General features: G+C 44.3%; 1 protein-coding gene across 1 annotated transcript in view; it reads left to right on the plus strand.

Moving 5' to 3' along the window:
* Nucleotides 1-444: 444 nt before the first annotated feature.
* The window catches only part of GRAMD1B (GRAM domain containing 1B), a 110309-nt gene continuing 89142 nt past the window's right edge, over nucleotides 445-21611 (plus strand). Inside the window, exon 1 of the mRNA XM_057425923.1 lies at nucleotides 445-466. The gene's annotated coding sequence lies outside the window, so the exon portion shown is untranslated. The remainder of the gene's footprint in view (nucleotides 467-21611) is intronic.

The following is a 21611-nucleotide window of genomic DNA, read 5'->3' on the forward strand; positions in this document are numbered from 1 at the left end:
GGGGGGGTGTTGGTTTGTCAGCCTCTTGTCACTCCTTTAAATCTCTCAGATTACACTGCAAAATCCCAGCTGATGTGGAAAAGGGGCTTCTCAAAGAGAGGATGGATTGGAAAGCACAGGGGAAGGGAAATCCCTTAAGAGAGCTCCTGCTTCCCACCGTACAGCCAGAAGAGGGTTAACCAGGCGCACAGCTCCCGTGCAGGCAGTGTGTGTGCACTTGGCAGCGAGAGATGTGCTACAGGAGGAGAGGAGCGGAGCAGCTCTATTCCCTTCATCGGCTCTCAGACTGATCCTGCACCTCCGGAGCTGGTGTCTGGCTCTGACTGAAGGGTCCCCGCCTCCCAAGCCTGCATCCCGCCTCTCAGGAATGGGATCTTCCCCTCTTCGCATGGTGGCGTCTGACCTGGGCATGCTGCTGTGAGGTGCTGGCTGGCTGATGAATGAGTGCCGCTCCGAGCAGAGCCAGGTAAGACAGCCTTACTCTTGTTCCCATTCCAGCTGGCAGACGGGGGCAGTGCTGTAGGCACTGGGTTGTGATGGTCTGTGGGCAGCCAGGCAGAGATATGATGGTAGTGGTCTCTTAGCATGGAATGAAAAAGTACAGGTCCTGGGGATACTGTTTGACTGTCCCCCCTGGAGGTGGCTATGAGGGGACTTGCATGGTCTGATCAGCTATGCTCTCTATTTGAAGCACTGAAGTTACTGCAAGTCAATAGTAAAGCTATTAACATGGACTGTTGAAAAGGCTGTGATGGGAAAGACGGGCTTATATTTTGGGAGGGAGAAGAAATTCTGTTACTTTTCACTTGTTTCATTTCACAAGATGAAAATATCTTTGAGAGGGGTCTTTTGAGAATCACAGTATTCCAATAGTGCATACCATGGAAGAATAGGAAGTATGTGTCTTTGCACACAGGAAGGATGGTATATTCATATAGCTGTATGCATAATAACATTGTGTTTTGTGGACCTCCTGGATATTGCAAAACACTTGTGCAGATACTGCTTCAATTTTAAATGCAAGCTTTTCATTCTGTTCTCATATCTCGATTTTGTGCTCTTCCCCCCTCTAATTTAGTTGTGGGCTTTTTTACAGAGCTTTTAGCTCTTTCAACACATATTTCTAGCTTACACATCTAAGTGCTTGCCCTGGAAATAGCATGCTAAATGTGAGTTAGGCTACCGAATGCAGTAGGTTAACCTAGCCTTCTGGTTTGAGTTGTCAGAAAAGCTATTGCAACAAATGGGTATCAGCGTGACCACGCTTTTCATAGCTAGCTGTCTGTGTGCTTTTAGAATGAACTTAAGGCTCCTGAATATATTGTGTACCTCATACAAATACACATAAATATACGACGGGAGGCATTACATAGCACACTCAAGGAACAGAGTTGCTGGAGTGTGGGCTGAGCTAGGTGAGGATTTGACCACCCATGGATTATTCCTGGCTCATAAGATTAGGTGGGCATACATGTTATTAAGAGTGATCCTCCTCACAAGCAGGCATTAGGCCTTAAATAAAAGATGACACTGTTAATCTTGGTTTTGAGCGGGTTGGCAAAGAAGGCTTAAAATATTAGCCCTGTATGTTGAGCGTAGAGTAAATGCAGACACTGCAAACTTCATAAGCCACTGGAATTCTCATAGTATTGCCAAGCTCTGAAAGAAAACAAGCAGGTGAAAGCTTAACTTAAGGCCTAGGAAGCATTTCCTCCTTTTTGTTTAGTCTTTTACACAGCCATTTAGTGCCCTGCTGCTTGCAGCAATTGCAAGTAATGTAAACTGACATGAAAGAATACTGAGAGTTGTGACCAGAGCTGATCTGCTTGTCCTTCATTTATCTAATAAGCAAAGGTTGCATCATGTGCTCTGTGATCCATTGTGCCTGCGTGCCTATTTCATGAAAACATACTGGAGCAAATAGGGAAAAAGAAAATTTGATGTCAATATGGAGAGATCAGGTGCTGTTCCCATCGTCTGCTTTTGACCTTTCCCATATAAGAAGCCTGGAACAGTTGGGTAAATGTTAAAGAAGAGGTTTGCTACAGAATTAGATGAATTTTCATGTATTAAAGAGTGACAGTGACTTTGGATCTTGCTTTATCTGGATTAGATGAGCTCTGAATGGTTCTTATTTCTTTCCTTTTGCAAACTCTATTCTATTTGCAAACTATAAAACTGGAGCTCAGGTAAACCAAAAGGTTAAGGTTTGAAGCTCCTGTTTCTTTTTTCCTCCCCTAACAGGGAAATAAGTGAGCAAATACTTTAATCTTTAGCCTATCCTAGAGGCAACTTGGTCTCTTCATACTTCATAGCATTGGTTTTCTTTTGTGAACGTTTATCATTGAAATTCATCTGTTCACTTATCAATGCCTTATTAATAAGTCAAAAATCAAAGACCCTGTCTAGGGACGAAAGAGTGTTAGGAGAGAGCACAAAGATGGCAGCACCTAATGATGCTCTGAAGGTTCTGTGTGTGCCAAGGAGGTGTGATGTTGAGGTCCCTCAACTTTTTGGGCATGTGCAGGCTCTAAGGCTCACACCCCATCAAGCACCATACCTTAATGTTGGCTTAAAGTGTCTTTTTCATTTAAGTTCCACAAAGGAAAAAGGATTCTGCTTTTTCACTTGAGCAGGAGTGTATTTTGACATTGGTGATCAGTACCACGTATAGCTAGTAAGCGGTTTCTAGAGTGAAGGATATTTATGGCAAGGCTGTGCATGCTGCTGAAGGGCAGAAAACGCATTCCAATTACTTTGCATCTTGAAAGAATGTTGAATCTTGGGGAGTGTTATCCCCAGGTAGAAAATGAAGCAAGAGCTGCACCTGTCAGGAAATCATCTTCTTGTAAGCTTGGCTAAACCTTCAATGGAGGTTCCATTCATAAAAGACAAAGAATTTGTAGTAGACTGTTGTCTGGAAAATGCTATGCTTGCTGCTTAGACCAGAGATGAATTTAAGTAGAGAGCTGTCACTTTCTACTTCCAAAGCATCTGTTGCTCTCGAATGACGTGAGTGACTTATGAACTGTAGAAGAGAAGAAACAAAGCATAGTCTCACCTGACAAAGAATGCAGTCATAACTTCATGAGCTTTTATGGCATGTTTTGATCAAAAAGGAGTTGAGTATTTTAAAGCTGTATATTTGACAACATGTTTGGCGTGTCTGTGATAAGCCTTTTCTTTCAGTGTATCATGCTGCTTCTATACGCATGACTCTTGTGTATGGCAGCGCAAAATGCCCATGAGCTTGTGGCTTGTGTTTGTATTCCCCTGATGCTACGTATCGATGCTCACTTGTCCTATGTACTTCATGTCTGTTGTAACCTACTTAATGCAAAGGTACTACACAAGTTTATTAGTAATCTACTCCAGAAATAGATCTCGGGTCTCAGAAGTTGCATGTAAGTTTTGATGGTAATGAAATGCAAATCAGTAACTCCCTTGTGCTTCCATGCTCTTGCAAGTTTATTGGGAAGGTAGATGCAGGGCAAAGCTAAAGACATTGTCAGTCCTGGAGTTTGAAATGTTACCTCCTTAAAAGAGGTAATCAAACAACATGGAAGCTCAACTGGATCAAGTCAGCAGCTTACTGGGTGTACACATAGTGTATTTCATGGCATTTCGTATATACACATTAACAGTGTGAAACTGTCCTTCATCTTGAAAGCCTTGGCTTTGTCTACAGTCTAGCTATTCATGAAAGGCAGGATCAAGCCTGATATTCTTGGATGGCAGATTAACTGTAAGATCTGTGTTTTAAAGATGCAATGACAGTTTGGTTTGGAAGCTAATAGGGCACAGAGGCTTGAGCGGGTTTTGTCTCTGCTCCATTGTAGGCTTCAGGAGTGCCAAGAAGCAGGTCGTATAAGGTCTGCCATTTTATGAATATGCTGGTGTTGATTTTTTTGGTGGTATCTGAGTAGCTAAATACTGTTGAATGAGTTTGAGCAGTGCTGACCCTTAGCCTCTGGCAAGGAGGACAGCAGCATCATCCTAGAGGATGCAGTAATAGCTGCAGAAGAAATAGATGCTCTGTAGTTGTAATGGAAACCAGATGAACATATTAATTGATAGCTAGAGTTGTTACTGCTTTTAGACTATTACTATAATTATTCCTTTCTTCTGCTTTCCTCTAGACTGCTTAGATTTGATTCTTCCAGAGTCAATCTCTTCTCTTGCTTGTGGTAGCTATATCAATTTCTCCTTCTAAGACATCACGTATTTTGGACCCTTTAGCTTCACCTGCTTGCTGTGTCATTCCTATATCAGGGTATGGGATTTAGCTTGAAGGCTTGATGTGCAAGAAAATGGTAGCCCTGTTGCCTGTGGCAGTGCCTGCTGATGTCACCCCGTGTCAGAGAATGATACAGCTATTGTTTGCCTGTTGCTTGTCAGCCTTGTACAGCAGTGCTGTGGATATGTGAATATTGCCCTTCTTCTGTGGGGTGCTACATTAGTGTAGCCGTGGGGTCTCTTGAGCCACTGAAGGTGTATGCTGTATAACAAAAATGTAGTGTTCTATTACCACAAGATTGATAAAACGTGTGGTGTCCTATGTAGTGCCTCCTGCCTGTAAAATAAGAATCATGTTATGCTCTTCAGCTGTACTGTTTGGCAGCCTACCTAGTTCCCGTTGATCCAGTTTCATTTCTGTTATCAGCTTTTATTCCATTTCCAGTGCTTCTCTCCCATGTCTCCATTTTTCTACATCCCTGTTTCACCCTTCTCTCATCCTTTGGGTGTTTGGCAAGGTGAACATTAAGGAATTGGGCTTTTAGAAGGATGATGACAATTGGCGATGTAAAATAGCTTAAAATGGAAAGACTTTTGTAAGGGCTGGAAAATGGCATGTTCTGGCCTTGTGACTGTACCTGCTGATGACAAGGAAGAATTTGGGGGTGGGGATGGAGGTGTTTCAGATCCAGCAGTAGAACAACTTGCACTACTCACAGATGAGGAAAGAGTAACGGATGAGAATGATCATGCTGTGTTCTAGCTTTGTAGCTGCCATGTTTTGTGCTGTAGTGGGTTGGGCTTTTCTGCGATGTGCGCCCAAATCCCAGACAGCCGTTTCCTTGTGAGACAAATGGATCAGTAGCGTTTCTTGTCTCCTAAGCATACTCCATTGGAAAGAATAGGGATCGGCAATGCTAATTATGACCATCTTCAGCCTTTATGTCTTCTAAGAGAAGCTAATGTATAAGAACAAGCTGTTGTCTCAGCCTGTAGCGTGACACTCATCGCTGTGACACATGACACAGCAGAAAGGGCAGACACCCGCAAGCTGTAGAACCTTGGTGCCCTCTTGCCACCTTAAGCAAGGAGGGAACCCATCCAAAAAGGAACAGTTTACCTGATCTGACAGGCTTGGTTTGCAAGTTAATTGTATAACTCGTGGAACAGAGCATGTACAGGAAAGGAAGATGCGTCTTCCCCTGTGTCTTGCTTATCTAATGCTAAACTAACCAGGTGGCTCAGAACCTGAAACCGTTTGTGGTATTCAGAGGGATCTTTGGTTTTGGTAGGGCAGAGCACAGCTGGGCAAGGAAATGAAATGAAAGGCTCTGTGAGTGTAGGCTGTAGTGCTGATTGAGTGTGAGATTTCTGCAGCTTTCTCTCACATTTCCATTTCTAACTAGGTCATTTACAGTAACCATGCCTTGCTGGCAGGCCTGATGACTGCAGTACAGCCACATGTTTCCTCTATTCCAATTCTTACTTAATGAAAAAGGTATTTATTTTAAACAGCTCTCATGTAAAAATCTGTAGTAGGGGGTGTCAGGGAGATCAGAACTGGCATGCTTGCAGGTCCTAATATATACATTAGGTGATGTGATGATACCACAGGAGAAACTCATTCCTGGAACTGTATTACTTTCTTATGCTTTTAACTCTGTCGCAGGGGAAGAGGACAAACATGAGCAGATAGTCTGTGTTGAAATGAAAGATGAATTGAGAAGCAGCTCTGATGCACTGCTATGATTGAGGTGAAACTGCAGAGTCTAGCTAATGACTTCCTAGTTGGCTGAGGCTTGAGTCCCACGAGGGAGCACTGTTGGGTTAATATTCTTTTTTTAACCCAAATGATTCATGATCTTTCAGCTCGCAGGATTTGCTGGTAGAGTATTTATAAGTTCTAGAAAGGAAGGGAGATGTGTGAAGTATACTTATTCCATCTGAAGCTCTTTGGAGCACTTATTTCTATAGCCACAATTATCTATATGCAAAGCACCCAACTGTGACCTTGGATTGCACTTTCTACAAACCTCCACATGACAACTAGTGTAGTGCAAGGGAGAGTGCTGTGACGGCAGCTTGATCAAGTCTGATGTTGTCACGTAAATACAAAAGAGCACGACCCTCTTTTTTACCTGCATGATACTGTTAAGGATATAATTGTATGAACTCATTGAATACCAAGGTTTGCATGACACATTGTACACGGTGAGTCTGGCATCCAGAGAGCATTTTGTGGTGCAGCCTGTCTGAGCTACACATGATGATGTGCTTCAGAGACTGTGGGCTCGGAGCAGTGTCTGGGTGACTTGAAAGGAAACTGGCATGATTCTGATAGAGATTAGGCAGAATAAGATCAAGTGCTGTAGTTGGTATGATGAGATGCGCAGGGTATCTGTGATCCTAAAAGTAGGAGTGCTCTGCACAGTAAATACTGCAAGCAGGGAAACAATCAGTCCTAGGCTGCTCTGAAAGCTTTTGTTGAATGCAACTATAAGGGAGTTACCGATATTTTACGGCCTCAATGCTTTTTATGCTTTCCCTCTCCTACAGATGAGGAAACTGGCGGAGGGAGAGCAAGTAACTCGTGTAATGTCAGGCATGTTTGAAGTAACAAAACCATCACGGGGTTTCTCCTTTTGCTGGTAGAACTTTGTGGCTAGTGCAAACTCTGGTATTTCACTAAAGTGGGAACAGAATCTGGACTTGCTGTAAGTCTTCAGAGCATAAATGCTTCAAGGGCCTCACTTTTTGACTCAAAAGCAAGAGGTTAGTTGGATTAGTAGAGATGAACAGCTTGGTGAACAGTAGTGTGCTCAAAACGTCAAGCCAAGCCAGGCAGGTTTACAGTCCTTGCTGTAGAGAAGGTTTTAAGGCTTGTTTGCATGACAATGCCAGGTCAGTGACTGTGCTTATGACTTAAGAGACTTCCCTGTGCTAGGAAATCCTCTTGAAACAGGATACCTGAAAAAGTGGTCAGCAGGCTGAGGAAAATCAGCTGGCTCATTATGCCAATGTGGTTGTTAGCTGTGATGTTTTCCATGGTTATGACTAGTGCAGCCTTTACAATACACATGGGAAAGATGGCTTCTTTCCATAATCAGTTCCACCCTTTGTGCTGGGAAATAGCTGCAGAATGATCTGTTTCTGATCAGTGGGCTGGAAATCACAAACTGTATATGGATACAACACTGCCTTAATCCTTATTTGTGCCTCAACCCACCCTCCTTGCCCACCTTTTCACCCTCGAGTTCAGCTGTGTTATGACTGAAGGAACTGTCTTGGTTCATTTTTATCCTGTTAAGCCTTGCTTCACACTCTGGAGACCTCTTTAAACAATGCTGTTGGCTGTGTGATGCTCCATCATGTGAGTCACTGCAGCTGTCATCCAGCCAAGGTGTACACATATACACTGGTTATTCTAGCCTGATTTATCAATTTCTCCCTTACTCTTCCAGTTCTTTTCTTCCACCAGTTTTGGTTTTCCCTTCCAATATTTAGCTTTTCCTGCCTCTGGGGTAGCCAATTAATCAGTATTTCACGCTTTGGTTTCCAAGTCTGGAGTGGTTGACAAGATCAAATCGATAGTCTGGAAACAGTCCCTTCAGGCCAAGGGAGTTTTTGTAGCCAAATTACTTGTTTCTGCCACTTTTTCCACTTGGTGGCAAAGTTGGCCACTTTCCTGTGTTGTGATTTTTAAATGCAGCATCAGTTACCAAATCTGAGATCTTTTTCTTTTGGTTTTCATTCTGATCTCTATCCTTTCCTTTACAGGAAAGGGGAAACCAATATATAACGTTTATCTTTAAGCTCACCTGAACTGACCATCTGCTCTTCCTTCCTTTTGCCAGGGGAAGCTTTGGGGATCTAGGCTAGATAGAAGGGGGAAAGTCTAATTACTTAGTATTAGACCAGACTTCCCCTTGTTTCGCAAGGGAGTGAAAGAAAAATGTGACCAGTGTGTAGAGAGGCTCTGGGCTATCTTGGTAGCCTGAGAAGCTCCTCATTTGATTTTAATGAGACCTTGGGGTACAAAGGTGACTGCATCTGAACTGTTATATAGCAAAGCTGGAAGAGAGCAAAATAGGGCAGTGTCTCTAGAGCATCTGACTTTGAATATCTGCAAGGCAGTCTGCTGCTTTGGACTGGGAAATGCTTCAGCCTCTGCCCTGCTATGAGATCACTTGGTATTTGTGGGGTTTGGCATCTCTGGTGCTGTCTGTGCCGTGCTGTATGGGCATCTCGGATCTGGAAATACTCTATCTCCATCTGCACCAAGTGCTGCCCCTGTGCTAGCAAGCCCTTAGAGAGCCCGAGGAGGTTTGTGCTCCCTTTCTAAGCCCTTGCAATCCTATTGCTGGAGTAAGCAGATCAGGCCAGCTGTGTGTTTACTATTTGTGCAGGTAAGCCTTTTATCTCTTAATGTGTCTTTGAGGAAGGGCCTCTCTTTCATATGTAGCTAAGATCTGAAGGCATGGTTCCCTAGCATCTACATAAGCTCCTTGGCTATAATACTGTACAAATAGCAGCATTGTTCTGCTGTAGCTATTATTCCTATATGGATGAGATGGACATAAGGAATTTTCTGGGAACAGGAAGTATAGCTGGAGCAGGAAGCAAAAAGGAGCTTTTTTAATCTCACTACTGCTTTATATGCCAAATTGTTGTCTTTTTCCAGTGGAGTATGCTTGGTGCCAGAGCACAGATAATATGGATTGCAGCTGAGGGACATAAAGCCAAGCACCCCACTGCTCGATACTATCTGTTGCAGCTCTGAAATCGGTGGAGCTGCTCCACTTTATGCCAGCCAAGAACTTTTGCCTGGAGTGATTCGCTTTTTAATGCGGTCCTGCAGGGCCAATGCAAGTCTGTGCTTTTGTGGCCACATCTTTTTATTCATTGTCTCCTTTGCCTGGGGATTGCAGAGACTGAGACTGAAAAGAGTCGGCCAGGTGGCATTACTGACAGTATTTCATCGGCTGTGCAGAACACAATGCATGTGAGAGCCTTTCCAAAGCAGGAGAATAAGTGCTTTTGGTTTGCTTTCTGCAAGCATGGCTATTGAAGGCAAAATTCTTCTTTAAATAGGTCTAGTGCTGTTCCCAAGTTGGCTGTCTCCTTTGACTGGACTTGTTGAAATGTCAATATCAAACAAAGCTTGAATTTGGATTGGAAAAGGGAGATGGCTCAAGATCTCGGTTGAAGCGCTATTGAGTACTCTGTTTAAGCACTCTGGAGAAGAAAGGTTTAGAGTGGCTGTGGATGTCAGCACTCTATGGGCAACAGAAGAAACCTTTGAGATGCTTAACACATGTTGTGAAGTCCCTTTCGCTAAAGCTGATGTCATTAAGTACCGCGGCTCAAATTCCAGCCCTTGAAAGCCACTCCTAACCCAAACGGGGCTTAGTGATTGCTGTTGTGTTTATTTCTGAGTGCAGCTGAGTTCTTACACACTTGTTAAGATCAGATCCGGCACTGGCTGCTTTAATCTGTTTGGTTTTAAGAGGAGATTTGAGTTCGACAGGTACGGGGTTTAGGCTGGTTTTGTAGTTTCCCTTCCCCTTAATCGCGAGTCTTTTACAAATGTTGCTATCTAAGGAGCTTAATGCTGCTTATCGGTTATTTTTTCTACTGTTATGAAGTGAAGCTCTAAATGAACTTATTCTGGGCTATAATTTAAACGCTAAGTGTAATTATTGCTGAAATGATCTGCTTACTCTAGTGCCCTTCACTCTCTGGTGACATCCCTTCATCCTTGAAGGGTGAGCAGAAAGAGAGATGAAATTACTTGAGCACAAAACCTGTGAGCTGTGTCTGAAAGAGGGCACTTTGTCCTGCTCTCTCTGTGGTTAAACTTCATATAGGAGTATGTAATTTATGAATAAAGGGCCTATTGGTCTCTTCATTGGGCATCTTCATCTGCTGCATGGGTTAGGAAGCATTAGAATGGTAGAGAATATCTCATGTGGTGGGTAGAGGAAATACAAGGGTTTTGGACTTCTTTCTGTAAGAACTTTCACAAGTTTGAGACGTTAAAGGTCACTTCAATGATCACTTCCATGAGTAAGGGAAGTTTCTGAGGGGGACTATCTTTTGGTGTCCTTTTCATGGGTTTACATAATGGTTTTCTTGTTCCATTGGCTTCTGGCTCCCTCCAGACTCAAGAGGGAGAAGGAAACTAATCACAGCAACATAGCAAATCCATGTTAATAGTTTTACTATGAGCATGCTCAAAGGTATGTGCTGCATATGTGTTTCAATATGAAAATCAATGGGGAATAGTTTTGTTGATGGCAAGTAAGCCGCTCTGAGTAACAGCTTGGCGTATTCCAATCCAAATGTGCTGCTTCCAAAATGTCATAAAATGTATGTGTAGCATTTGACTGTCTGTGTGCCATCTGTGTGTTTTCTAGTAAAGCTCTGAATAACTTGCTAATCGTTACTGTATGTTGTTCCTTTCTTTAGCACCCTTGGATCGTAAGCAGAATTCCTGAGAGTGTTTTTCATAGGGGCTTAATTCAGCTGATGATTGTGCTTTACTGGAACTCTTCTGAGGAGGGAATGAAGTCAGGAACTCCTACACCTAATCGTGTGTTTTGGATTAAGGACTGGTGCCATAAAATCAAAAGGCCCTCGTAAAGGGGGAGAGCACAGCCTCTATATGCAGAGCAAGAGAGGATGCAAGTTAACACACAAGTATCAGACAGAAGTGGAAGCAACAAAGTGACTTGAGGGAAGACAGAACATAATGTAGGTGTTTTGGAGAAGGGTGCTTAAGAGTAGGACCAATAGTTAAGTAGCCTGTCGGGGTAATTCTGGTCAGTGATAGTAGCATATCTGTTAGAAATGCACCCCTCAAGGGTGGCTGCTATTTTGGTTTGAAGTTTGATTTTAGTTACTGCAAACCTGTGGCCAATGTCCACTCTGTTTGTAGTTCTGAACTGCCATCTTCATGGCAATGGTGGCATATAAATCTGCAATCAAGATGCTACAAAGTCAGGTTCTCCCTTTAAGGGAATACTTGCATTGCAATGCAAAGGATATGAGTAACAAAATCATGAATTTGGAAGAAAACAGGGTATTAACATCCTGTGGAAGATCTACGTTTAGCTAGTCAAGACAAGCATCCTCTAGTATCTTAAATATTCAGAACTGGGGAGATATAAATACTTGAGAGGCACGTTCTGTGCTGAGGATTGGGGCAGAATAAGCAGTACTCTCTGACAAGAGATGGATTGGGAAGACGCTCACAACTTCCAAGTTGTAGAAAATGTTCCTCTGTAATTGTGGCAAGGAGGGAAGCGCAATAGCCCAAGAATGGAGACTGTTTTTCTGCTTCAGTCTGTGCAACACTGCTATCTGTGATGCCTATTTATACACTCCATGTTAGCTGTATGATTGGCAGGCCAAGATAAGCAAGACTTGTTTGCGCTTTTGAGATGCAAGAAGGTGGTTATTAGAGGAGTAAAGGTGTTTATTAAAGGTGTTTATTAAAGCTGTACACAGCACAGCTTTATTTGGAAGGTATTTACTTCAGACTGAGTTTCTTGACTTAAGGATTTGTTCTTGTTCATTTCACCAACTTCTTATTCCAATTCTTTGTCTGAATGAAACCATTTGGAATTGTAAACTTAAAGTCTAGTTCTTGCTGTAAGAATGCCAGCCTTCTGCCCAACGCTCAGCTTTGGTTCTTTTCCTAAGCATATGCTGGAAATACATTCCAAGCTCCAAAGAGACCCAGTTCGCATAATGCTTGAGTTTTAACAGCGCTGCTCCAGCAAACTGACGTTTGCCCTTTGAGTCTACGATGCCTTTTCCCCCCCATAGCTTTAACATCCTACAGTAAAGAAAGCAGAGTTTCCCAGCTGTAAACAGCAGCCCTGTTGCAAGGATTGCAGAAACCTGGAGTCGTTGGAAGACAGACAAGTAAAGGCTATTCCTGAGCCTTCAAGAGGGGAGTTTTATAAAGCGAGTGTTATGTGAGTTAGGTTTTGGCAAGCAATGGGATATGTGAAATCAAGCAGGGCAGGAAGAAGTTGAAGAGTTGTGGTGTAAGGTTGCACAAACATGAAATAGCAGGGTTGGGAAGCTGGGGCCAGGGCAGGATGTCGTGTGTGTCTTTGAATTCCAGCCCGCATTAACTCAATGAAAAGTAAGGATAGCTCCTGAGAGTGCTCTGTGTGTGTGCAGCCTGCCTGGCCTTGAGGGGTGTTTGTGTGTGGTTTCACAGTATTTCACAAGTTCAGGGTTGTGAACTACACCTGGATGGATTAATGTGAGCTTCCAAAGCAGCGTTTGAATACAAAGTTCTTTCCAGGTAAATATAAGCTGAGAATGGAAAAGGCAAACAGAATGGGGGGGGGGGGGGGGGGGGAACGAGAAGGCTGAGATATAACTCTGTACCTTTAAATCAGGACCTCAAATCAGTGACAAAGGCTGCAAAAGCTCCTTTTTCCTGGAAGAATCTGAGACACTGATATATCTGAATGTTTCCTCTGCTTTACCTATCTCATCAACACTTAATGATGATTCGGGTATTGGCTGAGATAACTAAGGGAATGGAGGTGCAGATAACCAGCTGCTGGGTAGTTTCAGATAAAGAGCATTAAGTAAGTTGTCTGAGGTTATGGACTAGCATCTGCTGATCAAGGATCAGATGAGGCTCTTTTGCTTTAGGCTTCTGATCTATCTAAATCCTTTAACCATGAGATAAGAATGTGTTTACCTCATATACTATAGAGGGAGCTCAGGTAAGTGCTTCAGATGTAGATGTTTAGGATAGCTGACTCCTGGCCTCGGTGGCTAGAGCACAATCCATCAATGATATGCATTGATATGGTTGAGCTTTCTGTCCATTGATATGGTTGAGCTTTCTGTCTTGTGAAGAAAGTGGGTAAAGTTTCTTGCTGTTTCTTGTGTAGATGGTGCTTGTTCCAAAGTCTGTGATTCTAACATCACCTCAAAGAATCAGTACCATCTTTTCCAGAAAAAGGCTGATCCAGTGCTATTTGTGGGATTAAAAATTCCCCAAAATCTCTCCATCTTCTTTTTCAGAAAAGGCTGGCAGATTTGTAAGGCTGAGAATCGTTGGGGGGAGGCTTTGTGGGGTGTGCACGAGTGAACTTATGGGCTTCTCTTAACCTTTCTTAGCTTGGTTCCTATTTAATGATGCTAGGTTGCACTAGCTCCTAGGTTTAGTAGTGCTGTGGTGCATTATTACCATATAGATAGATGTATTTGTACACCTCTAGTGTGTGTGGATGCTGGAATCACTGGCCAGAGCCTAATGTGAAGTCGTTCTTGTGCCATTAGGTCTCAGTGCCAGTCACGAAGTAGGCAGATACATGAATGACAGCTTGCCTGGCTCTTGTTTTACATATTTAGATGATGATCATCTTGGTGTCTTCCCACACAAACCCTCCCCTTCATCTCCTCTGACAGTCAGGGCTTGTTTCCATGGAGCTGTTTCATCCATACCTTAGGAAACCTTTTTTTCCTGTTCCCCTATAGACATAATTTGAGGTTTCTATGGCAACGTCTGAGGAGGGAAGGCCCATGATATCTTAAGCAAGTAAGAACTGATTCTTGGTAAGCCCCATGGATGATTGTATGTTCATAACACATGATGGGAGTGTTCACTGCCCTTTTATTCTGGCTTACATCAAATATGGTGGAGAAAAGCCTAAGGGACTGCCTGACTTGATAAAGCTCAAACTCTGAAAGTTACAGTTTAAAAAGAAAGGCATTAGGAGCAGTTAAACTCAACTGTTATGCTGTGAATAGCTGTAAAGACATCCAAGATCAAAAATGAATGATGTCATGTAACTTGATTCAATGTCAGCAAATCTTCTAGAAGCACACTAATACATCCTGTAAATCCATGAGATTTTGTATTTTAGTATTTCTGGAAGTTTGAAAATAATATATTAAAATAAGTCATTTTAAAATAAACTGATTGTATCTGGATTAAAAAAAATTTTTTCTTTAAACCTCCAATATTTGGGGAGGAAGGAAGTAAAATATTCACTATAAATTATGTGAAGGCCAACACCAGCAGCATTGTGAGAATCAGGAAGCGGAGCTCATTTGTGTTGGAAGCAGAGCAGAGCTCAGGAAACGGCTGTAGTTGAAGTAGTGGAGTCTGATCTGAGGCTCTGTGTATGGTGGGTTGATACAAAAAGGTCTTGTCTGGAGCTGGTCTGAGCAAGTTATTAGGCATTTTGTGGGGGAAACATGAAGTCAGTTCTTAATCTACCTGAAACAGTTTTGCCCCATTCTCTCCTACAGCACCCCTGCTCCCCAGTTTGAACTGATTGGAAGTGAGAAGAACACAGTGTGCTTAACAGCAACTGCTGATCTCTTACTCGTCACTTAGGACAAATAATCAAGGAGTGTGCCCTTCATATGCCTGTGTCCCACTGCGCTTCTAGAGGTGCTTCACTGTTCTGATCTAGTTGATGAGAGGTTTTGTTGCTTGTGTTGCAGTGCTTTCCGCATTGCATCCAGTGACTTTGATCTTAAAAGATCTTTTGAAGAATCCTAGAGAAGGAGAAGGTGCCACAAGCTCTCCAAAGACCCTGAGCCCTGTGTGTGTGTGTGTCAGTTCAGTGAGTCGGAATTGTATTTCAATGGTACTAACTGAGAGGAAGATGGGAAGGCTCTGTTCAAATAGAGGGTAGACTGGGGCAAGTGTTGTGAGTGTGGCTGTAGTGCTGTGAGTGTCTGGAGGTGGCTTATAACTGCATTAAAGAAATGCCTAAAGAAAATGATAGGAGCTTTGGAAAACGTGAGCCTTGAGTCTATATTTGTATGATTACAGCTCTTTGTGTTCTTGTCACTTGCCTTTTGACTATGAAGTGACTTATGTGGAGTATGTCCTAATGAGGAATCGGTTTCACAGCCATGTTCATCTTTGGTACTTGGGTTACTGACAGCTGTTGTTTCACGTTGTGAGCTTCAGTTCAATTTTTGCTCCTGTGCTTTGTGTGTATTTTCACACACAGCACTTACAAGTGAAGAAATGTGTATATAAGCCAAATTACTGCTGAAGTCCAACTGATAATTCCTGGGAGGGGGGAAGAAGCCCCTTCAGGCATATCCCAGGTTTTACCCATCCAGTCAGACTGCTGACCCCTTAGAAAATGAGAAAGGATGTGTGGAATCACTACTTACTTCTGAGAAGTTATATCCTTAATGTTCGCTATGTAAGACAATCCCCTCTGTCATCTCTTGTCTGATGCTTTGTTAAAGCGGCTGCTTAGAGGGACAATCTCATCATCAATCATCAGTGTGTGCCTGCAGGCTTGAGACCCACCGGCAGCCGCTCGGTTTCCTTCTGGTCCTTGTGGCAGCTGCTATGGTAGCAGTTGCTGCTTCCAGTTGCTTTCTGCTTGCTGAAATGCCAGAGCAAGATGTTCATTTACTGCAGGTTCGGTCAGATGAGGACTGGTGTTATAAATGTGAACTTTGTTAGTTGTCTGCTGCCTCTGGCTTTGAAAGTGCTCTTAGGATAACAGCGGGAAGGGAGGGGAAGGTGGCCACAGAAGATCCTGCCTGATTCTCATACTTTAATCAGCTGGATTTCCTATGATCTGGTGATCTTCCACTTCCCCTGCCTTTCTCCCTGTCTACATACAAATCACTTTTGAGTTTGCCTTCAACACCACTGCAGCTCCCAGTAGTGATGAAATGAATCCAGGGCTGTGTTTCAGAGGCTTCCCTGATGAAGCTATCCACAGAAGACTGCCTATGCTCTCTGCTGTTTGTTTAACGCCGTAAGTGCTGCACTACCATGTGCATTTTGTACTGGCTGTTGGAAAAGTATATCTGAGTGTTCAACTATTTAATCTTCCACAGTTTTAACTGAAAAGAGTAGCAGAAAGGAGGAAAGTGTGAGTAGAGGATGTGCAATATTGGGCATTGAACAGCCTTGTTGATTGTAGTTTATATGGAACAATAGCAGCCTCCTTGGTGTATTTGTGACTGTGGAGGAGTTTGCTGGTGGAACTGGAGTGTCAAAGTGCTCAACAGGAAAAGCTTTATGATGTTATATAGATCAGTCTTGTAGAAGTGTTATTTGACCAATGATATACAGGTGAAATGACTTGGGTACTGTTCTGCATGCTATAAATATTAGTCTGTAGTAAGTTGTATTTATGAGTGTTAGATGCTGTTAACCTTCAAAAATAAGGTAGGTGGTGAGAGGAGTTAAGACATATGGAATTGGTCAGAAAAGCATGGAGGGATCTCAAAGATGTGAGTTCATGCAAGCCTTTTGTTGTTACTCACATTGGTGTTCACAGCTGTCCTGGGTTCAGCAGTAGCAGTCATTTTTTCTCCTTCTTGGTAGCTGGTGCAGTGCAGTGTTTTGACTTTCAGCTCGGGAACAGAGCTGATAACAAGGATGTTTTGGTTTGGCCAAGGACTTTGTGAGCCTCATGCTCTGCCAGGGAGGAGGGGAAGCCAGGAGGAAGCAGAGACAGGACACCTGACCCAAACTGACCAAAGAGGTATTCCATACCACAGCACGTCATGCCCAGGATGTAACTGGGAGTTAGCCGGAAGGGCTGGGGGACTGCAGGGTTGGAGGAGGTATTGGTCAGAGCTTGGTCGGGCTTGGGGGGCGAGTTATCGGTCAGCTGGTGCTGAGGTGTTCTTTTTGGCGCCCAACGTGGGGCACGAAGGGTTGAGATAACGACAGATCTGACTGGATTAATAGTCACTCATCAGAATGCTGATTTATTGGCTCTCAGAGTTGTTCTTGTTGATCTCACAGCTTCAGAATGTTGTAACTTATGTAGAGCCGGTATTTGCTGTGATAGTGTTTATCAAGTGTGGGGCCTGGGCTAAGGCTCTCGTCTCACTGTGCTTTACGGCAATGGCTTGTAATACGGGCGGGCTCCAGCAGCAGGGCGGGACGGACGTGGCCGTGGACTTGTACCTGGCCGTCCGGCTGCTCTTCACCGTCCTGGCCCTCACCCTACTCTCCATCTTCGTGAGGCTGCGGGGAGCTGAGGGGGAGCGGCCCCGGGAGCCGGCGGCAGCCGAACAGGCCCGGGAGAGCGGCCCCGGGCACCAAGCGGTGGCGGGAGCGGGGCCGGAGGCCGCGAGGGGACGGCTGCCGGTGGAGGAGGTCGGGGCGGTCGAGGAGAGGAAGGAGGCGGCTGCCGAGCAGTGGGAGAGCCCCGCGGCCGAGCCGAGCCCCGCGGCCGAGCCGAGCCCCGCGGCCGAGCCGAGCCCCGCGGAGGAGCCGAGCCCCGTGGCCGAGCCGAGCCCCGCGACGGCCGAGAGCATTCCCCGGCAGCCACCCGCCGAGCCCCAGGAGCATGCAGGAGACCACGCAGCACTTCTCAGCAAGGCAGAGGAGGAAGAGCTGGACTCAGGAAAATAGAAGCTGGTGGTGGGAGAGCCGGCAAGCACAGCAGCTACACCAGCCCCAGTGACAAGTACAGCAGCATCAACTGAGAGTTCTGAAGGTTTTGAATGGCCTTTGGGTACCCTTGGGACCTGCCTGCTGATTGTGATGGGGATCAGCATGTTGGCACACATACAGACTGTGTTCTACCCACCACCATTTTGTCTGATCTCAAAAGTTAAGCAGAGTCAGGTTTGGGTCTTGTCTGGGATTAGACGACAATATAGGGGGACCAAGAGGTTTTCCCCAAGGCTGGACAGTCATGAGTGGCAGGGTGTGTGGGACAGTATGGGCAAGTATCTAGTCCACTGGGCCCCTCCAGTGCTTTGGAAGTGTCGGAGATGGAAGGCAGCTGTGTGGAGTCCCCAGCAACAAGCTGCAGAAACTGCTGAAGGGGACAGTGAATTATTTTAAGCCTGGTGGGCCCATGGCACTTCAGGCCATCAGAGCAGAGATGCAACGTAGAGATGGACTCATGATCGAGGGGTGGACTTAGCAATGGACACTATTGCCCAGATTATTCACGAGTGTGAACACTGCACACAATCTCTCCTGCTCTGACTGGTACAAGAGATGGAGCCTGACATCATGGACCAGATGGACTCAGCAGCTTTATAGGGACTGGTCCATGCACTAAGATAAGAGTGATGGTATATTGAAAATGTGGGATCTGAGCATGACGTGAATGGTATGGAATAAGGGGTGGATAATGTCCTGGGTTCAGCAGTAGCAGTCATGTTTCTCCTTCTTGGTAGCTGGTGTAGTGCAGTGTTTTGACTTTCAGCTCGGGAACAGAGCTGATAACAAGGATGTTTTGGTTTGGCCAAGGACTTTGTGAGCCTCATGCTCTGCCAGGGAGGAGGGGAAGCCAGGAGGAAGCAGAGACAGGACACCTGACCCAAACTGACCAAAGAGGTATTCCATACCACAGCACGTCATGCCCAGGATGTAACTGGGAGTTAGCCGGAAGGGCTGGGAGACTGCAGGGTTGGAGGAGGTATGGGTCGGTGCTTGGTTGGGCTTGGGGGCGAGTTATCAGTCAGCTGGTGCTGAGGTGTTGTATTCTGTTCCCTTGTTATTTCCTTTATCATTATTATCACTGGTGGTAGCAGTAGTGGTGTGTGTTATACCTTAGTTACTAAATTGTTCTTATCTCAACCGGTGGGAGTTGCATTCTTTTCGATTCTCCTCTCCGTCCCTCCGGGAGCAGGGGGAGGGAAAGAAAGGGGGGGAAGTGAGCGAACGAATTACCTGACTGGGTTTAAACCACGACAACAGCTTTTAGCTCATCAGTGGCCTGTCTGAGCAGAAATAAGGGATCTGGGTCTCCTTTGTAGTACAGCTAGCTTAGGTTTAGTTTTGCTCTGGATTACTGAAGTTATTTCCCTGGGAAGTATCCTTTTCTACATTAGAGGCCTATGGCAAATATTTGATCAAGGATGTACTGTAAACAAAGACAGAGCTGTGCATAAAACCTATGCTTTCAGGGGTTCTTGCTGGCCCCTAATAAGCAGATCACATAAATCATAGGAGGATGCATCTGTCATCGAGTACAGGAAGTGGTCTTGGTGTGGCAATCTTTGGAGAATTGATTTCAGCTGTCATTTTGACCTAAGTGAATTGATCAGCCTTGGTTGGAATGTGTCACGTTTGTCACTTAATGGTTGAGGATGCTGCATGCAAGGCTTGCATGAAACTTGGAGAGGAAATCCCTAATCTTCCATGTAGTGCAACAAGGGACACTCGACACATTGCTGATAGCTTTCACTGCTCACTTCAGCGAATACCTGATCTCCCTGAAGCTGCCTTAGAGTTTTATGCGGGAAAGACCAGCCAGAAGTGACATGAGATGTAGATTCGCTGCTCCTAGGGCAGTGCTGACTTGTAGGTTTGCAAGTTTGGTGCAGCTCCTCTGGAGAAGGGCTGATTTTCCTGGAGCTGAGAATCTCAGCTCTTCATCCATGTGAGTTTGCTGCAGTGATTTGAGACTGACAGATGATGATTATTTTTATTTGTGTGACAGAAACCTTCTGGATGTCTTGAGCAGATGCTATTGAATCCTCACTTCTTGAGGGGGAAAAACTCAGCCTGCTCATCCATCTGTCTGGGCTTCTGCCTCATTATTAAGTGCTCTATAGTTTAGACTAAGTGGGCCGATCGTTTTGATCTGAGCTGTTAGGAGATGTATTTTCATGTCTCAGGCACACAGCTCTTTGTGTAGGTATTTGTATACCTGCTTTGTCTGACGGTCTAAGTTTGGAAAAGAGGAGCAACAGCTTTCACGCAGCACTTCATTGCACTGAGCACAACACCTTGTAAAAGGTGCACGAACAATTATTCTTATCCCAAAAGCCTGCTTGGTGCAGAGTACAAATTTCACTGACACTTGGTGCCTGTTTTATAACATTCAAGGACTACCTGAAGATCCTGTGTAACTGTGACTGCAGGAACAAAGTATGTGAGTACAGACAAATCACTTCACCCTCTACGCCTTGGTTTTGTTAAGTAGGAGTATTAATTACCTGTGTCGTACAGGAGATGAAAGCTTAATTTGCTATTGCAAACTTGCTCTGGGATTCTAATGGTAACTATATAGCGGTCTAAGCAAATGCTTGAAAGCTTACCAGCTTTCAAGGGTCCCAGCTTGGGACCTTTCCAACAAGCTTAAATCAAGGGATGACTTAAACACAGAGATGTGAACATTTCGCACCTTTATATTAAGACCGAAGGTGCGACAGGTTCAATCTTAGGTCTGAAATGAAACTTGCAGTCATTGTCTTTGGAGGCAGACTAAGTTGTACAGTAAGGGAAGGAAGGTTTGCAAGTCTCCAGGCTCTGTCCTAGATAAATGGAAAGAGGTTTGCTGCTTGCTTGGTGCACACTTAGTATTTAAATCAAATGCTCTACTCTGAGAACTCCTCAGGAATTGCATGGGCAGTTGACAGTTGTCCTACTGCTATCAATACCTTTTAACTATGTCTAATTATAGAGCCTATTGGTTATTTTAGATCCAAATCAACCACTTAAGCTCTGTGCCTTAGATTTAATTACTAGATGTTATTCACATCAGGGACACTGATTCACCCCAAGTAGGTAATTGCCATATTCCAGTGTATTAAAGACGTTTGTCTCATGCCTCACTGAGCCTCTACTTAGAGGGGCTTTTTACTCACCATTTAGTCTGGGTTGTTTTATTACAACTTGATAAAGGCGGCATTGTGTGGCTCAGTCCTCAGCAGCCTGATGGGAGGCCCAGAAACACAATTTAAAACATTAATAAGCATCACTGGTTGCTTGTACGCAACACTAGCTGGCTGGGAGGAAGTGGGAGTGAAATTGCGCAGGCAGGGATGAATGGCAGATACTTTTATAACTAAGGAAAAGATTCTGCAAGGAACTAAGTATTCATTCCTGCAGAGGTTATTGACTCAGATGCTGAGTCTGGGCTGAATAATTTTGTGACAAAGAGGCAGAACTTTGCAAGCTAAGTTCACGGTTCAAAGATTTCATCTCTTTCTGCTTTCCAATTCTGTTCCAAAGGTAGTGGTATTGTTTGTGGGAACTGGCTTCTCACCACCCTCACCTCAGCTGGAATTTGAACCTGGGAATAACATCTTGTTCTGCTTGTAAATTATTAGTTCAGTCTTCGAAGTGCACTGCATTAACCGTATGTAGAAATCAAACCCAACGAAACAAAACCCAATCAAAATGAACCAAACAAGAACCAGCTCAGTGTCTGATCTCTGTAGAATTCGATTTTTGGGAATCAAATGGTTTGGATTCTGTAGAAGGTAGTGGGGGAAGAGGATTAAACCTGGAACTGAATCATTCTGATGTATTTTTGACTTGATTGATTTATACCAGCGATTAAATTGTTCCTCAGCAAATCCTACGTACCGTATCTTGCACCGCTGGCTAGTGAAGCCTGTCTGTCGCTAGCTGGGTCCTTCTACGTTGC

Source organism: Pezoporus wallicus, unplaced genomic scaffold, assembly GCF_028554395.1.
Source record: "Pezoporus wallicus isolate ANWC-B61680 ecotype Strahan unplaced genomic scaffold, APGP_CSIRO_Pwel_v1 contig_8797, whole genome shotgun sequence".
NCBI lineage: Eukaryota > Metazoa > Chordata > Aves > Psittaciformes > Psittacidae > Pezoporus > Pezoporus wallicus.